General features: G+C 39.5%; 1 long non-coding RNA gene across 1 annotated transcript; it reads right to left on the bottom strand.

The window, feature by feature from the left end:
* Positions 1–281: 281 nt before the first annotated feature.
* On the bottom strand, positions 282–24,227 carry LOC129053174 (uncharacterized). Its single transcript, XR_008518252.2, has 6 exons — positions 23,688–24,227; positions 21,704–21,753; positions 13,960–14,234; positions 6,779–6,912; positions 1,166–1,371; positions 282–418 (listed from the first exon to the last, which is right to left on the bottom strand). It is a non-coding gene; the product is annotated as an uncharacterized LOC129053174 (long non-coding RNA).
* Between the last annotated feature and the right edge of the window lie 353 nt (positions 24,228–24,580).

Here is a 24,580-nt window from a genome sequence, read left to right as displayed (position 1 = left end):
GGGAAACCATGGGCAAAATTAAATCAGGAGAGTGACAGGATGAAATTTATGTTTGTAAGTGAATATTTTGCCATTACCATTTCCAATACTAACCCTGTATTTCCTGATGTAATAGTTATGTGGTGGTACCCTTGGAGAGTGTCTCCACTTTTTGTAAAACCCACTGAGATACTTTGCATAAAGCTTCAAATCTGGCACAGCAGAAACCACCGGGGATTCTGTGAGAAAAGATTAAAGTATACTAACAGCTATTGGAAGTTTCCTAGAAGTATGAAATTATTGACAAGTAAACTACTTTTAATAAACACAACCATGTCAATACCTTGTCACTAATGCAGAGACCACAACATCCAACATCATTATAGAGGCCAAATCCCCACCAAATCCAGCTCAGTGGAAGCTGTGAAACCAAGTGGCCCTGTAAGAGTAGGAATGTTACGTCAGTATTACAAGTGTTACATCTTTATGATGAATGTTACATCAGTAATTATGGGTGTTGCATCAGTATTATGGTTTTTCTATTTGTATTACAAATGTTGTATTAGTATTACCAGTGTTAGTATCACAGGTGTTACATCAGTATTACAGTTGTTATATTTGTATTGCAGGATGATATATTGGAATTCTGAATGGTATATTGGTATTGTGTTACAGTTGTATTACAGGTGTCAGGACAGCATTACAAGTGTTACAACATTATGAAACATTATGGATGTTTCATTTGCATTGTGGTTTGTATATTGGTATTATGAGAGTTACAATTGTATTATGGGTCTTAGATCAGTATTACGAATGTTCTGTTTGTATTTCGGATGCTACATTGGTATTGTAAGTGTTTTATTGCTGTTACCAGTGTTACAGTGGTATTATGGGTGTTATCGCAGTATTTCAGGTGTTACATTAGTATTACAAAAGTCACATCTGTATTATGGGTGATATATTTGTTTATGGATGTTATATGTCTATTACAGATGTTATATGCTGAATGATACATTTATGTTACGAGGCCACGGTGTGGACCTGGCATTGTGGCCACCACACCTTGGGTGGGGAAGGACGCTGGAGTGCACTGAAGTCATGGGATATTTTTTATGTTTAATTTTCCACACAAAGCCCTTCTACTGGCTCCCTGATCCTCAGCAGTCAGAGTAAAGTTTTCACTTACCCCCTCCTCCATTGGTCCCGGAGCGAGGCGGTGTTGCTCTGGTCTGTGCTGAGAACACAGCCCTCGCCCTCCAGCGGCATGGGCTGAACACGGGGGCGCTCCCAGGGTCAGAGAAGGCGGACTCACGCTCCCCATGCTGGCCTCGGGAAGAACTGCAGGACCATCATGCTCAAGGTGAGGCAGCCGTGCGCCCCCTCCTGGCTGGCCTGCGGCACCAAATAGAAGGAGAGTTCAGATTGTTCAGTGCCATCATTTTGGAAATTCAAACGGAAATGTTGCCTATTATCCTGTTTTTTAAAATTATTATTTATTTTAGGTCCAGGGGTACATGTGAAGCTTTGTTATGTAGGTAAACTCATGTCATGGGGGTTTGTTTTACAAATTATTTTATCACCCAGGTATTAAGTGTAGTACTTAATAGGTATTTTTCCTGCTGGTCTCTCTTTTCCCACCTTCCACCCTCAAGTAGATCCCATGTCTATGGTTCCTTTCTTTGTGTTCATGAGTTGTCATCATTTAGCTCCCACTTCTAGTGAAAATATGTGGTATTTGGTTTACTGTTCTTACATTAGTTTGCTAAAGATTATATCCTCCAGTTCCATCCATGTTCCCTCAAAAGGCATAATTGTATTCTTTTTTTATGGCTGCATGGTATTCCTTGTAGGTATGTAGCACAATTTCATTAATCCAATCAGTCATAAATGGGCATTTAGATTAATTCCATGTCTTCTGTTGTGAATAGTCTGCAGTGAACATTTGTATTCATGTGTCTTTATGGTAGTGATTTATATTCCTCTGGGTACATATCCAGTAATGGGATTGCTGGGTTGAACAGTAGTTCTACTTTCCAATCTTTGAGGAATCACCCTACTACTTTCCACAACAGTTGAACTAATTTACATTCCTACCAACAGTGCATAATTATTCCTTGGTCTCTATAACTTTGCCTGCATCTGTTATTTTACTTTATGATAATAGCCATTCTGACAGATATGAGAAGGTATCTCATTGTTCTTTTGATTTGCATTTCTTTAATAATCAATAATATCGAGCCTTTTAAAATAAGTTTATTGGCCACCTGCATGTCTTTTGAAAAGTGTCTGTTCACATTCTCAAAAGAAGACATTTATGCAGCCAACAGACATGTGAAAAAATGCTCATCAGCACTGGTCATTAGAGAAATGACCCTTAAGCCCTCACCTACATTGGGTATTTTTCTTATGCTATCTCTACACTATCCCACCACCCGCCACCATACGATGTTTCTCTCCTTGTGTCTATCTGTTCTCACTGTTCAACTCCCACTTAAAAATGAGAACATGTGGTGTTTGGTTTTCTATTTTTGTAATAGTTTGCTGAAAATGATGGTTTCCAGCTTCATTCATGTCCTTGCAAAAGACATGAACTCATCCATTTTTACAGCTACTGTGAATAGTGCTGTGATAAACATACGTGTGCATGTGTCTTACAGTAGAATGATTTATAGTTCTTTGGTTATATGCCCAGTAATGGGATTGCTGTTTCAAACGGTATTTCTAGTTCTAGATCCTTGAAGAATCGCCACACCGTCTTCCACAAGGGTTAAATAATTAACACTCTCAACACTGTAAAAGCCTCCCTGTTTCTCCACATTTTCTCCAGCATAAGCTGTTTTCTGACTTTTTAATGATTGCCATTCTAACTGGCATGAGATGGTATCTCACTGTGGTTTTGATTTGTATTTCTCAAATAATGAGTGATGATGAGCGTTTTTTCATGTTTGTTGGCTGCATCAAAGTCTTCTTTTGAGAAGTGTCTGTTCATATCCTTTGCCCACTGTTTGATGAGGTGGTTTTTTTCTTGGAAACTTGTTTAAGTTCCCGGTAGATTCAGGATATTAGCCTTGTTTCAGATAGATAGATTGCAAGATTTTTCACCCATTCTGTAGGTTTTCTGTTCACACCGATGATCATTTATTTTGCTGTGCAGAAGCTGTTTAGTTTAATTAGATTCCATTTGTCAATTTTGGCTTTTATTGCCATTGCTTTTGGTGTTTAAACAGGAAGTATTTGCACACGCCTATGTTCTGAAGGGTATTGCCTAGGTTTTCATCTAGGAATTTAATGGTTTTAATTCTTATCTTTAAGTCTTTAATCCATCTTCTGTTGATTTTTGCATGAGATGTAAGGAAGGGGCCCAGTTTCAGTTTTTTACATGTGGCTAGCCAGTTTTCCCAACACAACTTATTAGAGGGAAAATCTTTTCCCCATTGCTTGCTTGTTTCACGATTGCCAAAGATCAGATGGTAGTAGATGTGCAGTATTATTTCTGAGGCCACTGTTCTGTTGCATTGATCTATGTATCTGTTTTGGTACAAGTACCATGCTCTTTTGCTTCCTGTAGCCTTATAATGTAGTTTGAAGTCAGGTAACATGATGCCTTCAGCTTTGTTCTTTTTTCTTCAGATTGTCTTGGCTACGCAGGCCATTTTTTGGTTCCATATGAACTTTAAAGTAGTTTTGTTTTTTTGTTTTTTTGTTTTTCCAGTTCTGTGAAGAAAATTAATGGTAACTTGATGGAGATAGCCATGAATCTATAAATTGTTTTGGGCAGTGTGGCCATTTTTACAATATTGATTCTTCCTATCCATGAGCATGGAAGCTTTTTTCATTTCTTTATGTCCTCTCTGGTTTCCTTGAGCAATGGCTTGAAGTTCTCATTCAATAGGTTCTTCACATCCCTTGTAAGTTGTATTCCTAGATATTTTATTCTCTTAGTAGCAATTGTGAATGCGAGTTTACTCATGATTTGGCTTTCTGTTTCTCTTATTGTGTGTAGGAATGCTTGTGATTTTTGCACATTGATTTTGAATCTTGAGGGTTAGCTGAAGTTGCTTACCAGCTTAAGGAGACTTTGTGCTGAGATGATAGGTTTTCTAAGTATACCATCATGTCATCTGCAAACAGAGACATTTGACTTCCTCTCTTTCGATTTGAATACGCTTTATTTCTTTCTCTTGCCTGATTGCCCTGGCCAGAAACTTCAATACTATATTGAATAAGAGTGGAGAGAGAGTGAATCCCTGTCATCTACTGGTTTTCAAAGGGAATGCTTCCAGTTTTTGCCCATTCAGTATGATATTGGCGGTGGATTTGTCATAAATAGCTCTTATTATTTAGAGATACATTCCATTCATATTTAGTTGAGAGTTTTTACCATAAACAGGTGTTGAATTTGACGAAGGCCTTTTCTGCATCTATTGAGACAATCATGTGGTTTTTGTCTTTGTTTCTGCTTATGTGATGCATTAGGTTTATTGATTTGCATATGTTGAACCAGCTTTGCATCCCAGGGATAAACCTGACATGATCGTGGTGGATAAGCTTTATGATGTGCTACTGAATTCAATTTGCCAGTATTTTATTGATCAGGGATATCGGCCTGAAATTTTCTTTTGTGGTGTGTCTCTGCCAAGTTTAAGTATCAGGATGATGCTGGCCCATAAAATGATTTAGGGAGGATTTCCTCTTTTTGTATTGTTTGTAATAATGTCAGAATAAATGGTACCTGCTCCTCTTTGTATCTCTGGTAGAGTTCAGCTATGACTCTGTCTGGTCCTGGATTTTCTTTGTTGGTAGGCTATCAGTTATTGCCTCAATTGCAGAACTTGTAAATGGTCTATTCATGGATTTAACTTCTTCCTGGTTTAGACTTGGGAGGGTGTATGTGTCCAAGAATTTATCCATTTCCTTTAGATTTTCTAGTTTATTTGCGTAGAGCTGTTTATAGTATTATCTGATGGTAGTTTGTATTTCTGTGGAATCATTGGTGATATTCTCTTATCTTTTTATTGCATCTATTTTATTTTTATCACTTTTCTTCTTTATGAGTCTAACTAGTGGTCTATATATTTTGTTGATATTTTCAAAAAAACAGCTTGTGGACTTATTGATTTTTGAAAGGATTTTTTGTCTCTATCTCCTTCAGTTCTGCTCTGATCTCAGTTATTTCTTGTCTTCTGTTAGGTTTTTAATTCGTTTGCTGTTGCTTCACTTGTTCTTTTAATTTTGATGTTAGGGAGTCAATTTTAGATCTTTCTTGCTTTCTTTTGTGGGCATTTAGTGCTATCAATTTTTCTCTGCACATTGCTTTAAATGTGTCTGTCCCAAAGATTGTGATACATTGTGTCTTCATTCTCATTGGTTTCAAAGAACATCTTTATTTCTGCCTTATTTCGTCCCAGCAGTGGTTTAGGAGAAGGCTGTTCAGTTTCTATGTAGTTGTGTCATTTTGAGTGAGTTTCTTAATCCTCAATTCTAATTTGATTGCTCTGTGGTCTGGGAGGACCTTTTTTTAATAATTTTCATTTTTTTTGCATTTGTTGAGGAGTGTTTTACTTCCAATTATGTAGTCAAATTTTGAATACATGTTATGTGGCACCTAGAAGAATGCAGATTCTGTTGATTTGGGGTGGATAGTTCTGCAGATGTCTATTAGGTTTACTTAGTCCACAGCTGAGTTCAAGTCCTGAATATCCTTGTTAATTTTCTGTCTCATTGTTTGCTGCTTCTTGTTTTCTCTGGAAGCTGCATCCTTAAGGGGCAACTGTCTGATGCCAGTCAGTGCTCTACTGTATGAGGTGTCTGTCAGCCCCTACTGGGAGGTGTCTCCAAGTCATAAAACACAGAGGTCAGGGATCCACTTGTGAAGGCAGTCTGACCATTAGTAGAGCTGGAAAGCTGTGATGGGAGGTCAGCTGCTCTCTTCAGAGTCATCAGACAGGGATGTTGAAGTCTGCTGAAGCTGCATCTATAGCTGCCCCTTCCCCCAGGTGCTCCTGTCACAGGGAGATGAGGGGTTTATTTATAAGCCCCTGCCTGGGCTACAGCCATTTTTTCAAAAATGCCCTACCCAGAGAAGAAAAATATGGCAGTCTAACCATATCAGCCTTGCTGAGCTGCAGTTGGCTCCACTCAGTTCAAACTTCCCTATGGCTTTGTTTACATCATGAGGGTAAAACAGCCTACTCAAGCCTCAGCAATGGCGGATTCCCCTTCCCCCACCAAGTTTGAGTGTCCCAGGTGGATCTCAGACTGCTGCTGTGCTGGCAGTGAGAATTTCAAGCCAGTGAACCTTAGTTTGCTTGCCTCCATGAGGGGTGGCACCCACTGAGCAGACCACTTGGCTGCTTGGTCCCAGCACACCTATCCAGGGGAGTGAACAATTCTGTCTCCTTAGTATTCCAGGCACCACCGCAGTATGGAAAAAAACAAACAAAACAAAACAAACAACAACAACAAAAAAACACCCCTTCAGCTAGTTCAGTGTTTGTTCTTACACCTGCCCAGTTTTGTGCTTGAAACACATGGCCCTCATAGGGTAGGCACAAAAGGGAATCTCCTGCCTGCAGGTTGTGAAGACCCTAGGAGAAGCGCATTTCTGGAATGGGGCACATGGCTAAGTCCCTCACAGCTTCCCTTGCATAAATGAGAAAATTTCCCAACCCTTTGGGCTTCCTGGGTAAGGTGACGCCCCACCCTGCTTCAGCTCACACTCCATGGGCTGCACCCATTGTCCAACCAGTACAAATAAGATGAACAGTGTACCTCAGTTGGAAATGCAGGAGTCACTCACCTTCTGCATTGATCTCTCTGGGAGCTGCAGTCTGGAGCTGTTTTTATTCAGCCATCTTGCCAGCAATTCCTCCTCCTTTTTTCTATATTAATGGTGAAGGAGGCATTAGCCGGAAATGTAAAACTACGCAAATTCTAGAAAAAAAAGCAAAAAGACATCTATGTGATCTTGGGTTTGGTCATAAGTTTTAACTAATGACACCAAAGCTGATCAGTAATGGTAAAAATAATTAATAATTTAAGTTTTCTCATATTAAAAGTTTATAGTCTGAGGAAAATAGTGTTCAGGAAATAAAAAGATAAGCAACAGACTGAAAATAAATATCTGCAAAATACAGATCTAAGCAAGAACTTTCACTGAAGATACACAAATCTTGAAACTCAAAAATAAAACAGACTACCCAATTAACAATGGGTAAAGAGCTGAACTCACCAATGAAAATACACAGATGGCAAGCAAACAAAAAGACACTCAAACTCATATATCTTTAAGGGACTGAAAATTACAAAAATGAATTAGCAAGGACAATCTATATTTGCTGGAACTGCTCAACCATTTTTAAGGCATGACAAATGATTTGCAGGAGGAAAAACAGGAATTCATTCATTGCTTGTGCAAGGCACAATGGTGCCGAAAAAAAAGAACTCTTTCAAATTCTCAAATTAATCTGAAAGCCTGTTTCTCTCCTTTACCACGAACAGAAGGAGCTATCTTGTCTACCTTTTGATGACAGCCCTGAGATCCAATATAATCTGTGCATCTGTCAGCAGCAGTTGGGATCCAGGCAGAAAACAGATGAGCCCCACAGTCAAAGTCATCTAAGAACTTTTTAATGAAGACTGACTTATGAGAGGGCAGCCAAGATGGCCAAATAGGAACTGCTCCAGTCTACAGCTCCCAGTGTGAGCAATGCAGAAGATGGGTGATTTCTGCATTTCCATATGAGGTACCGGGTTCATCTCACTAGGGAGTGCCAGACAGTGGGCGCAGGACAGTGGGTGCAGCATACCGTGCGTGAGCCGAAGCACGGCGAGGCATTGCCTCACTTGGGAAGTGGAAGGGGTCAGGGAGTTCCGTTTCCTAGTCAAAGAAAAGGGTGACAGATGGCACCTGGAAAATCCGGTCACTCCCACCCGAATACTGAGCTTTTCCAATAGGCATAAAAAATGGCACACCAGGAGATTATATCCTACACCTGGCTCAGAGGGCCCTATGCCCACGGAGTCTCGCTGATTGCTAGCACAGCAGTCTGAGATCAAACTGCAAGGCGGCAGTGAGGCTGGGGGAGGGGCGCCTGCCATTACCCAGGCTTGCTTAGGTAAACAAAGCAGCCGGGAAGCTCGAACTGGGTGGAACTCACCACAGCTCAAGGAGTCCTGCCTGCCTCTGTAGGCTCCACCTCTGGGGGCAGGGCACAGGCAAACAAAAAGACAACAGTGACCTCTGCAGACTTAAACATCCCTGTCTGACAGCTTTGAAGAGAGCAGTGGTTCTCCCAGCATGCAGCTCAAGATCTGAGAACGGGCAGACTGCCTCCGCAAGTGGGTCCCTGACCCCCGACCCCCAAGCAGCCTAACTGGGAGGCACCCCCCAGGAGGGGCAGAATGACACCTCACACGGCCGGGTACTCCTCTGAGACAAAACTTCCAGAGGAACGATCAGACAGCAGCATTCATGGTTCACAAAAATCTGCTGTTCTGCAGCCACTGCTGCTGTTACCCAGGCAAACAGGGTCCGGAGTGGACCTCTAGGAAACTCCAACAGAACTGCAGCTGAGGGTCCTGTCTGTTAGAAGGAAAACTAACAAACAGAAAGGACATCCACACTAAAAACCCATCTATACATCACCATCATCAAAGACCAAAAGTAGATAAAACCACGAAGATGGGGAAAAAAGAGAGCAGAAAAACTGGAAACACTAAAAAGCAGAGAACCTCTCCTCCTTCAAAGGAAAGCAGTTCCTCAACGGCAGTGGAACAAAGCTGGATGGAAAATGACTTTGACGAGTTGAGAGAAGAAGGCTTCAGATGATCAAGCTACTCTGATCTAGGGGAGGAAATTCAAACCAAAGGCAAAGAAGTTAAAAACTTTGAAAAAAAATTTAGATGAATATAGAACTAGAATAACCAAAACAGAGAAGTGCTTAAAGGAGCTGATGGAGTTGAAAGCCAAGGCTTGAGAACGACAAGAAGAATACAGAAGCCTCAGGAGCAGATGCGATCAACTGGAAGAAAGGGTATCAGTGATGGAAGATGAAATGAATGAAATGAAGCAAGAAGCGAAGTTTAAAGAAAAAAGAAGAAAAAGAAATGAACAAAGCCTCCAAGAAATATGGGACTATGTGAAAAGACCAAATCTACGTCTGATTGGTGTACCTGAAACTCATGGGGAGGATGGAACTATTATCCAGGAGAACTTCCCCAATCTTGCAAGGCAGACTAACATTCAGATTCAGGAAATATAGGGAATGCCACAAAAATACACCTTGAGAAGAGCAACTCCAAGACACATAATTGTCACATTCACCAAAGTTGAAATGAAGGAAAAAATGTTACGGGCAGCCAGAGAGAAAGGTCAGGTTACCCACAAAGGGAAGCCCAACAGACTAACAGCGGATCTCTCAGCAAAAACTCTACAAGCCAGAAGAGAGTGGGGGCCAATATTCAACATTCTTAAAGAAAATAATTTTTTCAACCCAGAATTTCATATCCAGCCAAACTAAGCTTCATAAGTGAAGGAGAAATAAAATACTTTAGAGACAAGCAAATGCTGAGAGATTCTGTCACCACCAGGCCTGCCATACAAGAGCTCCTGTAGGAAGCACTAAACATGGAAAGGAACAACCGGTACCAGCCACTGCAAAATCATGCCAAATTGTAAAGACCATCATGGCTAGGGAGAAACTGCATCAACTAACGAGCAAAATAACCAGCTAACATCATAATGACAGGATCAAATTCACACATAACAATATTAACTTTAAATGTAAATGGACTAAATTCTCCAATTCAAAGGCACAGACTGGCAAACTGGATAAAGAGTTAAGACCTATCAGTGTGCTGTATTCAGGAAACCCATCTCACGTGCAGAGACTCACATAGGCTCAAAATAAAAGGATGGAGGACGATCTACCATTCAAATGGAAAACAAAAAAAGGCATGGGTTGCAATCCTAGTCTCTGATAAAATAGACTTTAAACCAACAAACATCAAAAGAGACAAAGAAGGCCATTACATAATGGTAAAGGGATCAGTTCAACAAGAAGAGCTAACTATCCTAAATATATATGCACCCAATACAGGAGCACCCAGATTCATAAAGCAAGTCCTGAGTGACCTACAAAGAGACTTAGACTCCCACACAATAATAATGGGAGACTTTAACACCCCACTGTCAACATTAGACAGATTAACGAGACAGAAAGTTAACAAGGATACCCAGGAATTGAACTCAGCTCTGCACCAAGTGGACCTAACAGACATCTACAGAACTCTCCACCACAAATCAACAGATTATACATTTTTTTCAGCACCACACCACACCTATTCCTAAATTGACCACATAGTTGGAAGTACAGCTCTCCTCAGCAAATGTAAAAGGACAGAAATTATAACAAACTGTCTCTCAGACCACAGTGCAATTAAGCCAGAACTCAGGATTAAGAAACTCACTCAAAACCACTTAACTACATGGAAACTGAAAAAAACCTGCTCCTGAATGGCTACTAGATACATAACGAAATGAAAGCAGAAATAAAGATGTTCTTTGAAACCAATGAGAACAAAGACACAACATACCAGAATCTCTGAGACACATTCAAAGCAGTGTGTAGAGGGAAATTTATAGCACTAAATGCCCACAAGAGAAAGCAGGAAAGAACCAAAATTGACACCCTAATATCACAATTAAAAGAACTAGAAAAGAAAGAGCAAACACATTCAAAAGCAACAGAAGGCAAGAAATAACTAAAATCAGAGCAGAACGGAAGGAAATCGAGACACAAAAATTCCTTCAAAAATTAATGAATGCAGAAGCTGGCTTTTTGAAAGGATCAACAAAATTGATAGACCACTAGCAAGACTAATAAAGAGAAAAAGAGAGAAGAATCAAATAGATGCAATAAAAAATGATAAAGGGGATATCACCCCCGATCCCACAGAAATACAAACTACCATCAGAGAATACTACAAACACCTCTATGAAAATAAACTAGAAAATCTAAAAGAAATGGATAAATTCCTCGACACATACACCCTCCCAAGACTAAACCAGGAAGAAGTTGAATCTCTGAATAGACCAATAACAGGCTCTGAAATTTTGGCAATAATCAATAGCTTACCAACCAAAAAGAGTCCAGGACCAGATGGATTCACAGCCAAATTCTACCAGAGGTAGAAGGAAGAACTGGTACCATTCCTTCTGAAACTATTCCAATCAATAGAAAAAGAGGGAATCCTCCTTAACTCATTTTATGAGGCCAGCATCATCTTGATATCAAAGCCAGGCAGAGACACAACCAAAAAAGAGAATTTTAGACCAACATCCTTGATGAATATTGACGCAAAAATCCTCAATAAAATACTGGCAAACCGAATCCAGCAGCACATCAAAGGGCTTATCCACCATGATCAAATGGGCTCCATCCCTGGGATGCAAGGTTGGTTCAACAAATGCAAATCAATAAATGTAATCCAGCATATAAACAGAATCAAAGACAAAAAGCACATGATTATCTCAATAGATGCAGAAAAGGCCTTTGACAAAATTCAACAACACTTCATGCTAAAAACTCTCAATAAATTAGGTATTGATGGGATGTATCTCAAAATAATAAGAGCTATCTATGACAAACCCACAGCCAATATCATACTGAATGGGCAAAAACTGGAAGCATTCCCTTTGAAAACTGGCACAAGACAGGGATGCCCTCTCTCACCACTCCTATTCAACATAGTGTTGGAAGTTCTGGCCAGGGCAATTAGGCAGGAGAAGGAAATAAAGGGTATTCAATTAGGAAAAGAGGAAGTCAAATTGTCCCTGTTTGCAGATGACATGATTGTATATCTAGAAAACCCCATTGTCTCAGCCCAAAGTCTCCTTAAGTTGATAAACAACTTCAGCAAAGTTTCAGGATACAAAATCAATGTACAAAAATCACAAGCATTCTTATACACCAATAACAGGCAAACAGAGAGCCAAATCATGAGTGAACTCCCATTCACAATTGCTTCAAAGAGAATAAAATACCTAGGAATCCAACTTACAAGGCATGTGAAGGACCTCTTCACGGAGAACTACAAACCACTGCTCAATGAAATAAAAGAGGATACAAAGAAATGGAAGAACATTCCATGATCATGGGTAGGAAGAATCAATATCGTGAAAATGGCCATACTGCCCAAGGTAATTTATAGATTCAATGCCATCCTCAACAAGCTACCAATGACTTTCTTCACAGAATTGGAAAAAAGCTACTTTAAAGTTCATATGCAACCAAAAAAGAGCCCGCATCGCCAAGTCAATCCTAAGCCAGAAGAACAAAACTGGAGGCATCACGCTACCTGACTTCAAACTATACTATGAGGCTACAGTAACCAAAACAGCATGGTACTGGTACCAAATCAGAGATATAGATCAATGGAACAGAACAGAGCCCTCAGAAATAACACCACGTATGTACAACTATCTGATCTTTGACAAACCTGAGATAAATAAGCAATGGGGAAAGGATTCCCTATTTAATAAATGGTGCTGGGAAAACTGGCTAGCCATATGTAGAAAGTTGAAACTGGATCCCTTCCTTACACCTTATACAAAAATTAATTCAAGATGGAATAAAGACTTAAACGTTAGACCTAAAACCATAAAAACCCTAGAAGATATCCTAGGCATTACCATTCAGGACATAGGCATGGGCAACAACTTCATGTCTAAAACAGCAAAAGCAATGGCAACAAAAGCCAAAATTGACAAATGGGATCTAATTAAACTTAAGAGCTTCTGCACAACAAAAGAAACTACCATCAGAGTGAACAGGCAACCTACAAAATGGGAGAAAATTTTGCAATCTACTCATCTGACAAAGAGCTAATATCCCGCATCTACAATGAACTCAAACAAATTTACAAGAAAAAAACAAACAACCCCATCAAAAAGTGGACAAAGGATATGAACAGACACTTCTCAAAAGAAGATATTTATGCAGCCAAAAAACACATGAAAAAATGCTCACCATCACTGGCCATCAGAGAAATGCAAATCAAAACCACAATGAGATACCATCTCACACCAGTTAGAATGGCAATCATTAAAAAGTCAGGAAACAACAGGTGCTGGAGAGGATGTGGAGAAATAGCTGGAGAGGATGTGGAGAAATAGGAACACTTTTACACTGTTGATGGGACTGTGAACTAGTTCAACCCTTGTGGAAGTCAGTGTGGCGATTCCTCAGGGATCTAGAACTAGAAATAATATTTGACCCAGCCATCCCATTACTGGGTATATACCCAAAGGAGTATAAATCATGCTGCTATAAAGACACATGCACACGTATGTTTATTGTGGCACTATTCACAATAGCAAAGACTTGGAACCAACCCAAATGTCCAACAATGATAGACTGGATTAAGAAAATGTGACACATATACACCATGGAATACTATGCAGCCATAAAAAATGATGAGTTCATGTCCTTTGTAGGGACATAATGAAACTGGAAATCATCATTCTCAGTAAACTATCACAAGGACAAAAAACCAAACACCACATGTTCTCACTCATAGGTGGGAATTGAACAACGAGAACACATGGACACAGGAAGGGGAACATCACACTCTGGGGACTGTTGTGGGGTGGAGGGAGTGGGGAGGGATAGCATTAGGAGATACTCCTAATGCTAAATGATGAGTTAACGGGTGTAGCACACCAGCACGGCACATGTATACATATGTAACTAACCTGCACATTGTGCACATGTACCCTACAACTTAAAGTATAATAATAACAATTAAAAAAAAGATTAATCAGAGGATATGGTATGGGGAGAGGGATTCATATAAGGAGGGGATTTGATAAGGCTAGGGTTGGAGCAATAATGTATAGGGGAACAGTGGATGCTAAAACTCACAGGGTTTCTTTAATAAAAAGTTTTATTGCATCTGCCAAAAAAAACAGTGACTTACTCAGGTTACACACAAAGGATGGCAGAGTTCCGAGGGATAGTAACAGGACCACACTGTTAGCACTCTTTGGGAATGGAGAATCAGACGAGGGAGAAATTCTCAGCACTGGAGAGATGGAGATGATGCAGAGCACTTGAAACATGTCATCACAGGCACTATGACCTCACTTGGCCTGGAGATGCAGCAGCTAGTCTAGCACCACTGCATGTGGAGGCTGGTGTCTGAACTGGCCAATCCAATCAGCAGGCAGAGGGCAAAAAATGCCTGGATACCACCTAGAGGCAGGTTAGCAGAGTTTAACCCAGAAATTGTAATTCTATAAATCTTCCCAATTTAAGCCACCCTTACAAGTACAAAGCAATTTTATAATACTGACCTAGTACGAATCACTAAAACATGCATGCAGTGTACAATGGCTCATGCCTGTAATCCCAGCAATTTGTGAGGCTGAGGCCAGTGGATCATTTTGGTCAAAAGATTGTGACTAGCCTGGCCAACATGGTGAAAACCTGTCTCTATTAAGTATACAAAAATTTGCTGGGTATGGGGGAGCATTCCTGTAGTGTAAGGTACTTGGGAGGCAGAGGCAGGAGAATTGCTTGAACCCAGGGGGTGGATATAAGGTTTAGGAGATGCATGTTTTCATTTTTATTCTCTTCTAGTTTTTGTTCTTTTAGTAGTAAATAGTCACTCATCTCTTGAACATTTTCATTCAGCATGTATTTGTTTTGTTATTGCCAAAGACTGTGCTTTGACAGACACTAACTCAACCCGAAATTTAAAAAGGAAAATTTACATTTGAATGATGACTTTATAGTGCTGCAAAAGTAAAACCTGGCAGGCTCCTTTAAGTATAGTGTCACAATTTAACTAAGGTCACTAAACACATGTCTGAATCTCTGCAAAAAGACTCAAACTACAGTAACAGAAATTGCCTTCTGCCCTACAGTTGGGGCAGAGGAAGTTTTATGGACCACATTCCATGAAGCAACTCCTTCTAAGATTATCACCCCATTTTTCAGAGGCAACGAAGGACCTAACAACAATCACTCATCATAGCAATACAGATTTATTTTAAATATGAAAATGTAAGGTAAAAATGGCCAGGCACTTTGGGAGGCCAAGATGAGAGGATTACTTGAGCTCCCAAGTTCCAGACCACCTTGGGCAACATGGAAAAAGCCCATTTCTACTAAAAATACAGCAGGGCATTGTGGCTCTGTAATCCCAGCACACTGGGAGACCCTGATGGGCAGACTGTTTGAGGTCAAAAACTTCAGGCTGGGCCAGCCAACATGGTGAAACCCCACCTCTACTAAAACTACAACCATTAGCTGGGCATGGTAGCTAGTGTCTGTAGTCCCAGCTACCTAGGAGGTTGAAGCAGGAGAACCACTTGAACCTAAAGGCAGTGAGCCCAGTTCTTGTCATTACACTCAAGCCTGGGCAACAGAATGAGACTCCATCTTAAAAAATAAAAAAAGATGTGAGGGTCGGTTCCAAATTGGCTGAATGGGAACAGTTCCAGTCTACAGCTCCCAGCATGAGCAATGCAGAAGAGGGGGATTTCTGCACTTCCAGCTGAGGTACTGTGTTCCTCTCACTGGGGTTTGTTGGAAAGTGGGTGCAGGACAGTGGATGCAGCCCACTGAGCATGAGGTGAAGCAGGGGGAGGCATCGCCTCACCCCAGAAGTGCAAGGGGTCAGGGAGTTCCCTTTCCTAACCAAGGGAAGCTGTGACAGACAGCACCTGGAAAATCGGGTCACTCCTACCCTAATACTGTGCTTTTCCAATGGTCTTAGCAAATGACACACCAAGAGATTATATCCCACACCTGGCTCAGAGGGTCCCATGCCCACAAAGCCTCACTCATTGCTAGCACAGCAGTCTGAGATTGAACCACAAGGCGGCAGCAAGGCTGGGGGAGAGGTGCCCGCCATTGCTGAGGCTTGAGTAGGTACACAAAGTGGCCTGGAAACTCAAACTGGATGGAGCCAACCACAGCTCAAGGAGGCCTGCCTGCCTCTGTAGACTCCACCTCTGGGGGCAGAGCATAGCTGAACAAAAGGTAGCAGATACCTCTGCAGACTTAAATATAACTGTCTGACAGCTTTGAAGAGAGTAGTGGTTCTCCCAGCATGGAGTCTGAGATCTGAGAATAGACAGACTGCCTCCTCAAGTGGGTCCCTGATCCCTAAGTAGCCTAACTGGGAGACACCCCCCAGGAGGGGCAGATTGACACCTTACACAGCTGGGTATTCCTCTGAGATGAAGCTTTCAGAGGAAAAATCAGGCAGCAACATTTGCTGTTCAGCAATATTCGCTGTTCTGCAGCTTCTGCTGCTGATACCCAGGCAAACAAGGTCTGGAATGGACCTCCAGCACACTTCAACAGACCTGCAGCTGAGGGTCCTGACTGTTAGAAGGAAAACTAACAAACAGAAAGGACATCCACAACAAAACCCCATCTGTACGTCACCATCATCAAAGACCAAAGGTAGACAAAACCACAAAGATGGGGAAAAAACAGAGCAAAAATGCTGAGAATTATAAAAATGAGAGTGCCTCTCCACCTCCAAAAGAACACAGCTTCTCACGAGCAATGGAACAAAGCTGGACAGAGAATGACTCTGACAGCTTAAGACGATATACAGCTTCAGACGATCAAACTTCTCCAAGCTAAAGCAGGAAGTTTAAACCCATCACAAATAAGCTAAAAAACCTTGAAAAAAGATCAGAAGAATGGCTAACTAGAATAACCGGTGTACAGAAGTCCTTAAATGTCCTGACAGAGCTGAAAACCATGGCACACGAACTACGTGATGAATGCACAAACTTCAGTAGCTGATTCGATCAACTGGAAGAAAGGGTATCAGTCATTAAAGATCAAATGAATGAAATGAAGCGAGAAGAGAAGTTTAGGGAAAAAAGAGTAAAAAGAAATGAACAAAGCCTCCAAGAAATATGGGACTATGTGAAAAGACCAAATCTACGTCTGATTGGTGTACCTGAAAGTGATGGGGAGAATGGAACCAAGTTGGAAATCACTCTGCAGTATATTATCCAAGAAAACTTCCCCAACCTAGCAAGGAAGGCCAACCTTCAAATTCAGGAAATACAGAGAACGCCACAAGGATACTCCTCGAGAAGAGCAGCTCCAAGACACATAATTGTCAGATTCACCAAAGTTGAAATGAAGGAAAAAATGTTAAGGGCAGCCAGAGAGAAAGGTCCGGTTAACAACAAACGGAAGCCCATCAGGCTAACAGCAGAACTCTTGGCAGAAACTCTACAAGCCAGAAGAGAGTGGGGGCCAATATTCAACATTCTTAAAGAGAAGAATTTTTAACTCAGAATTTCATATCCAGCCAAACTAAGCTTCATAAGTGAAAGAGAAATAAAATACTTTACAGACAAGCAAATGCTGAGAGATTTTGTCACCACCAGGCCTGCCCTACAAGAGCTCCTGAAGGAAGCACTAAACATGGAAAGGAACAAATGGTAGCAGCCACTGCAAAAACATGACAAATTGTAAAGACCATTAATGCTAGGGAGAAACTGCATCAACTAACGAGCAAAATAACCAGGTAACACCATAATGACAGGATGAAATTCACACATAAAAATATTAACCTTAAATGGCAATGGACTAAATGCTCCAATTAAAAGACAAAGACTGGAAAATTGGAAAAAGAGTCAAGACCCATTAGTGTGCTGTATTCAGAAGACCCATCTCATGTGAAGAGACAGACATAGGCTCAAAATAAAGGGATGGAGAAAGATCTACCAAGAAAATGAAAAACAAAAAAAGGCAGAGGTTGCAATCCTAGAGTCTGATAAAACAGACTTTAAACCAACAAAGGTCAAAAGAGACAAAGAAAGCCATTACATAATGGTAAAGGGATCAATTCAACAAGAAGACTAACTAACCTAAATATATATGCACCCAATACAAGAGCACCCACCTTCATAAAGCAAGTCCTTCGAGACCTACGAAGAGACTTAAGACTTTCACACAATAATAATGAGAGACTTTAAAACCCCACTGTTAACATTAGACAGATAAATGAGACAGAAAGTAAACAAGGATATCCAGGAACTGAACTCAGCTCTGCTGAGTGGACCTAATAGACATCTACAGAACTCTCCACCCCACATCAACAGATTATACATTTGTCTCAGCACATCACACTTATTCCAAAATTGACCACACAGTTGGAAGTAAAGCTCTCCTCAGCAAATGTAAAATAACAGAAATTATAACAAACTGTCTCTCAGACCACAGTGCAATCAAACTAGAACTCAGGATTATGAAACTCACTCAAAACCCCTCAAGTACATGGAAACTGAACATTCTGCTCCTGAATGACTACTGGGTACATAACGAAATGAAGGCAGAAATAAAGATGTTCTTTGAAACCAATGAGAACAAAGACACATCATACCAGAATCTCTGGGACACATTTAAAGCAGTGTGTAGAGAAAAACTGATAGCACTAAATGCCCACAAGACAATGCAGCAAAGATCCAAAACTGACACCCTAACATTAAAATTAAAAGAATTAGAAAAGCAAGAGCAAACACATTCAAAAGCTAGCAGAAGGCAAGAAATAATTATAATCAGAGCAGAACTGAAGGAGACAGAGACACAAAAAACCCTTCAAAAAATCAATGAATCCAGGAGCTGTTTTTTTGAATAGATCAACAAAATTGATAGACCGCTAGTGAGACTAATAAAAAAGAAAAGAGAGAATAATCAAAAAGATGTAATAAAAAATGATAAAGGAGATATCACCTCCGATCCCACAGAAATACAAATTACCACCAGAGAATACTATAAACACCTCTATGCAAATAAACTAGAAAATCTAGAAGAAATGGATAAATTCCTGGACACATATACCCTCCCAAGACTAAACCAGGAAGAAGTTAAATCCCTGAGTAGACCAATAACAGGCTCTAAAACTGAGGTAATAATAGCTTACCAACCAAAAAAAGTCCAGGACCAGATGGATTCACAGCCAAATTCTGCCAGAGGTACAAGGAGGAACTGGTACCCTTCCTACTGAAAGTATTCCAATCAATAGAAAAAGAGGGAATCCTCCCTAATTCATTTTATGAGGCCAGCATCATCCTGATACCAAAGCCGGGCAGAGACACTATCAAAAAAGAGAATTTTAGACCAATATCCTTGATGAACATTGATGCAAAAATCCTCAATAAAATACTGGAAAACTGAATCCAGCAGCACATCAAAAAGCTTATCCACCATAATCAAGTGGGTTTCATCCCTGGGATGCAAGGCTGGTTCAACACACACAAATCAATAAACGTAATCCAACATACAAACAGAACCAAAGACAAAAGCCACATGATTATCTCAATAGATGCAGAAAAGGCCTTTGACAAAATTCAACAGCCCTTCGTGTTAAAAACTCTCAATAAATTATATATTGATGGGACGTATCTCAAAATAATAAGAGCTATTTATGACAAACCCACAGCCAATACCATACTGAATGGGCAAAAACTGGAAGCATTCTCTTTGGAAACTGGCACAAGACAGGGATGCCCTCTCTCACCACTCCTATTCAACATAGTGTTGGAAGTTCTGGCCAGGGCAATCAGGCAGGAGAAAGAAATAAAGGGTATTCGATTAGGAAAAGAGGAAGTCAAATTGTCCCTGTTTGCAGATGACATGATTGTATATCTAGAAAACCCCATTGTCTCAGCCCAAAATCTCCTTAAGCTGATAAGCAACTTCAGCAAAGTTTCAGGATACAAAATCAATGTACAAAAATCACAAGCATTCTTATACACCAATAACAGACAAACAGAGAGCCAAATCATGAGTGAACTCCCATTCACAATTGCTTCAAAGAGAATAAAATACCTAGGAATCCAACTTACAAGGGATGTGTAGGATCTCTTCAAGGAGAAATACAAACCACTGCTCAACAAAATAAAAGAGGACACAAACAAATGGAAGAACATACCATGCTCATGGATAGGAAGAATCAATATCGTGATAATGGCCATACTGCCAATAGTAGTTTAAATACTCAATGCCATCCCCATCAAGCTACCAATGACTTTCTTCACAGAATTTGAAAAATGTACTTTAAAGTTCATATGGAACCAAAAAAGAGCCCGCATTGCCAAGTCAATCCTAGGCCAAAAGAACAAAGCTAGAGGCATCATGCTACCTGACTTCAAACTATACTACAAGGCTACAGTAACCTAAACATCATGGTACTCATACTGAAACAGAGATATAGACAAATGAAACACAACAGAGCCCCCAGAAATAATACCACACATCTACAACCATCTGATCTTTGACAAACCTGACAAAAACAAGCAATGGGGAAATGATTCCCTATTTAATAAATGGTGCTGGCAAAACTGGCTAGCCATATGTAGAAAGCTGAAACTGGATCCCTTCCTTACACCTTATACAAAAATTAATTCAAGATGGATTAAAGACTTAAAAGTTAGACCTAAAACCGTAAAAACCCTAGAAGAAAACCTAGGCAATACCATTCAGGACATAGGCATGGGCAAGGACTTCATTTCTAAAACACCAAAAGCAATGGCAACAAAAGCCAAAATTGACAAATGGGATCTAACTAAACTAAAGAGCTTCTGCACAGCAAAAGAAAATAACATCAGAGTGAACAGGCAACTTAAAGAATGGGAGAAAATTTTTGCAATCTACTCATCTGACAAAAGGCTAATATCCAGAATTTATTGACCTCAAATAAATTTACAACAACAACAAAAAAACAACCCCATCAAAAAGTGGGCAAAAAAGTGGCAAAGGTTATGAACAAACACTTCTCAAAAGAAGACATTTATGCAGCCAAAAGACACATGAAAAAATGCTCATCATCACTGGCCATCAGAGAAATGCAAATCAAAACCACAATGAGATACCATCTCACACCAGTTAGAATGGTAATCATTAAAAAGTCAGGAAGTAACAGGTCCAGGAGAGGATGTGGAGAAATAGGAACACTTTTACATTGTTGGTGGGACTGTAAACTACTTCAACCATTGTGGAAGACAGTGTGGCGATTCCTCAAGGATGTAGAACTAGAAATACCATTTGACCCAGCCATCCCATTACTGGGTATATACCCAAAGGATTATAAATCATGCTGCTATAAAGACACATGCACACGTATGTTTATTGTGGCACTATTCACAGTAGCAAAGACTTGGAAACAACCCAAGTGTCCAGCAGTGATAGACTGGATTAAGAAAATGTGGCCCATATACACCACAGAATACTATGCAGCTATAAAAAAGGATGAGTACCTGTCCTTTGTAGGGATATGGATGAAGCTGGAAACCATCATTCTCAGCAAACTATCGTAACGACAAAAAACCAAACACCACATGTTCTCACTCATAGGTGTGAATTGAACAATGAGAATACTTGGACACAGGAAGGGGAACATCACACACCGGGGCCTGTTGTGGGGTGGGGGACGGGGGACGGAATGCATTAGGAGAAATACCTAATGTAAATGACGAGTTAATGGGTGCAGCACACTAACATGGCACATGTATACATACGTAACAAAACTGCACGTTGTGTACATGTACCCTAGAACTTAAAGTATAATAAAAATATAAAAAATGAGAGTAAAAAAAAGAAAGACATAATTTGCTTCGTGTGGTGGGCATGGCTATAATACTAGCTTCTAAGCGAGGTAGAGACACAAGAATTGCATTTACCTGGGAGATGATGATTGTAGTGAGCCGAGGTCACACTAGTGCACGCCAGGCTGAATGACAGAATGAGATTCAGTCTCAAAAAGCAAACCAACAAACAAAACATAACATTTTATGTAGTGCTTTTCTTTTCTTACGGTAATATGTCTCATACTTGAGTATGAAGGTCTACAAAGTTCTCATGTAAGTTAAACTTGCCAAAATAAACTTTATATTTAAAATGTTTTAAGTGCCTAAAGTTCCAGCTTTGTCTTCAGACAGTAAGCACAAGAATAAACAGAAAAGTAAAGAAGCAATGGCATGTGATAAATACAATTCATTTTGTTTTAATCTGTGAGATAAACACTGTAAGGACAGAAATTTTTAGCTGCTGCTGATGGAAAGAGAGAACAGGTTGATGTAGAAACAGACCAATAATAATATTGGCCACTTACTGTGAACTAGGTACATACATTAGCTCACTGAATTCCCTCAACAACCCTATAATGTGGAAAATATCCTAGAGTTTACAGCTGAGGAATAGGCAGTCAAAGGACCTGCCCAAAGGCACACAAGCAATTAGACAAACACATAGGATTCAAGAAGGACTCTAAGACTCAAAGCAATATCTACACTTTCCTATACAATGTTGATTGAAATTAAGAACAATTTTATTAATTTTAGTCATCCCCCTCTTCACCATAGAAATAGCAGTTTAAACATCTCAAGAGGAAGACTTTGGATAAATTATGTATGCCTAAAATTTTATATATTGCTCAAAATCTATTTCATAAACTACGCTGAACAATTTCTTCAAGTTCTTACATATAATTTATGGATTTGATTGAGTTCCTCCTTTTTTGTGTTAATAACTGTGAGCTTCTCTCACAAGTAAACAGCTTTTCCTGAAAGAGCCCTTTAAACACCATAATGTTTTCCTAGTGAATACAAAAGCTATTTAATAGTTATGTCTAGTATGTCAGACCTAATGACCACTATTTTATAATATGAAATAGGCTGTGTAAGTGACGAAACTTTCATAGGCAAGTAAGAAATAAACCTTGTTACCTAACAGGTGATGTGAAGCTATAACTGTCATGTATGTGGTGAAATTCCACCATCTACACATGCTAACCAGAGAGCTTTAAACTTCCTTGAAGAAGATCTGTCTGTTACTGTATTGTAAAAGTCAATATTGTTATTGTATTGGAGATATTATTTTGTCATTTTCACTGTATTTAACTTGAATCTATGTAGATATATTGTCAAAGCATAATTTGTTACATAGATAAAGGTATTAATGTATAAAAGAAGTGTTAGTCTCCACAAGATAGTCATAAAAGGGGAAGCCACACAATGGGTGTCTGGACAACATCAAACAACTACCCTTGGTATACTCCCAAGAATTTATTTGAAAATTCCACTAAAATTTCAGTTCTCATTACAGGCAATTTCCTAGAAATATATTGAAATGTAAAGTATCTGAAGATTGAGAAATTACTCACCTTCCCATTTCAAGGGCAATACATACAACAATTCAGGAGGTTATATATAAAGTGAAAATATTATAAATAAAAAATATATTAGAAGCCAATGAAATAAGAAGCTACGTCACAGGAGACAGAGGAGTTAAAAATTTTCCATAAGTGAAAAAGAAGGTATCTCATTGTTAAAACTAATATATACCAGAGACAATAAGTTGCTGCCAACTTCTTGATAATTACAGATTTATCAAAATATACTGAAATACAGTTGAATAAAATATACAGAAAAAAAATCACTGGCCTTTCTGATTATATAAAATACTAAAAATGATGGTTCCTCAAAAGGCAGTGAAGACAATTTTTTTTTAATTTTATATAATTAAAATTACAAAAAATGTGAAGTATTGAAGAGACAATGAAGCATAGCTATTTTTTTTTTAGAAGATATAACAGACCCAAATTGGGAAGCTAATAACCTGTATCAAAACTGAAAACTACAGCTTCTTACCCCACCCAAACATTACCTTTATTCTTCCTTTGCTCTTCAATCAGTTGATCAGTTCTAATGTTGTAGTCATCCGTTATGTCAGGTTGATACCTGAGAATCAGAATGAATAAATACAGTTATCTTTCCAGAAACATGTTTATCAATGCAGGAACTTATCTATGTTACAGGTGCACCTGAGGGCACTGAACATGACATTGTGTGAACTTCAAAGTCCCTCAGTACTAAAGCCGGAGATATGACTTTCAAACATAAAATGTCCAATAAAACCCTGCCTTGATGTTATAAAGCACAATCATACAAAATGGAGGGTTGTGTTGTCATCAGGTTACTGAAACATCACTTTCCACTTGGTCTCAACTGACCCAAAGAGTAGGGAAGAAAATTAAGTTTACACAGTACACAACAGACACAATCCCAAATGATAATTAGACAGCCACTTTGAACCAACCTGTACTATCTGCCCAGCCCAAACAAACCTAAGGACTTTTGTGCCCAGGGAACAAGCATAGTCCGGGGAACCAGCTGCTAAGAGCATTATATCTGAATTATCAATAACCAAAGGCACATTTTCACATTTTTACTTTTCTATCCCAGCTTTTACAAGCTGCCTTTTGATTCCAAAAGGATAAAGAAACACTCCTGTTGTGAACAGACCCCAAACTCCAACACTTGCCAAAGTCATATGAGAATTCCCAATGCCAGAAAGACAGCACGCAGGCCATGGTAGCTGTCACAATGATACCAAATAGTTCACTAGCTCCATAAGTATATAAAATTAACAAACATACTTTAAACATGTATTCCTAAAAATTTAGTAACTACAGAAACTTCATGTTAGCTATTTTAATATAGAAACTGACAAAAAATTGGGTACAATGCATCAATTTCATAAGTAAAATATAAAGTTTC

Source organism: Pongo abelii, chromosome Y (genome assembly GCF_028885655.2).
Source record: "Pongo abelii isolate AG06213 chromosome Y, NHGRI_mPonAbe1-v2.0_pri, whole genome shotgun sequence".
Classification (NCBI taxonomy): Eukaryota; Metazoa; Chordata; class Mammalia; order Primates; family Hominidae; genus Pongo; species Pongo abelii.
Note: the sequence above shows the minus strand (reverse complement) of the source record. Positions and strands in the feature narration are given on the sequence as shown.